Here is a 1,378-nt window from a genome sequence, read left to right as displayed (position 1 = left end):
AAATTTGATTTAGAAAGACTTGCATGCAAAGATGGAAATGAACAAAACTGCTACACATGTTCTTCTATTATAGATAAATGCAAAATTTAGACATAAAGGATCTGAACTTAAATATTTGGGGGTCTTACAATTACTTAATATTACCTCTAAAGTGGTCATTATCATCTAAAATTGCTAAACATCTCTCTTAATTATTCTGCTCCTGAGATCAGGATCTTAATCTATAAGACAAAGGCCAGAAGGCACTTCAAGAAGTCTTTTTAAACATGATACATGAAATAATTATCTATCTTCAATTATAAATGCTAGTATACTTATCTTATTCTTTACTACAAACTATCATCCATTAATGAGAAAGAAAACTTTACTCAAGGAAAACATAATACTTGACTTTGTAAAACACTAACAGCATCCTATGTAGTCTATTATACTCAGACATTTCATGGTGCCTTAAGATTTGTTCAAATTTAATTGAAGAGTCAGTCTGAGACTAACAACATTTTAGATGCTGAAGACCTTCAGTTTTGATTGAAAAATGAAATTTTAACTCATTCCAGAACAAGTAAACAGCTCTGTAAGAGTATCTTAAGTCACAGAGTGGTAGACTTCCAACAGAATTAACTGCAGACTTGTAATATTATTTCAGAGAATAAAGATGGGTTCAGTTTTTGAAAGTATTGAGTGTGCATGATGTTATGCAAGCTCATATGACAATATAAAAGTGCAGTGGCAAAAAATCGGACTGAGAAGAGAAAAAGTAGTTAGCCTTACTTGAATACACAAAGATAATACAGGAAACAATCAGCAAAAGGAAATTCATTTCTTATAGTGTAATCATTTAAGTACAGCAAATATAAATGTAAATTAATTTCATTTTGTCCATATTTGTAATGTATTTTTTAAAGATAATTTTTGGGGGGCTTAATGAGTTCATACATTGACCTATTTCAAATCATCTTTTCTTTAAAATATTTTTTAAGTCATGTGAGACAATTATTAATAGGTAACTTCATATTGTAGCTTGGAATTTGTTTTACAGGACTACTTTCTCAGCTTCTCATTGAGAGGCTGAAAGTCAAAAATTGCACAAGGCAGCTCTGAGGATAAGTGGAGATTTACCCATAATTCTCTGCTCACAGTAGTTTGCCAGTGAAATACACCTTATGAAATAAAATATGGGGTACTACGCAAGAGTAATTTCTGAGACAGTTCTTGAGGTTTGTTGATCAACTGAGATATTGCTTTATTCAGAACAAACAGTGGCTTTTGTGGTAGTGTTGTACCTTCAACAATGAGTAGTGAATAGTCTTCAATGAATAGCATCCTACTCATGATTCCATATCAGTCTCAGGTAAATTTCATTTTAATTCTAAATTAA

The sequence above is a fragment of the Apaloderma vittatum genome, unplaced genomic scaffold, assembly GCF_000703405.1.
Source record: "Apaloderma vittatum isolate BGI_N311 unplaced genomic scaffold, ASM70340v1 scaffold6255, whole genome shotgun sequence".
Taxonomy (NCBI): Eukaryota; Metazoa; Chordata; class Aves; order Trogoniformes; family Trogonidae; genus Apaloderma; species Apaloderma vittatum.
This window is presented reverse-complemented; position numbering follows the sequence as displayed.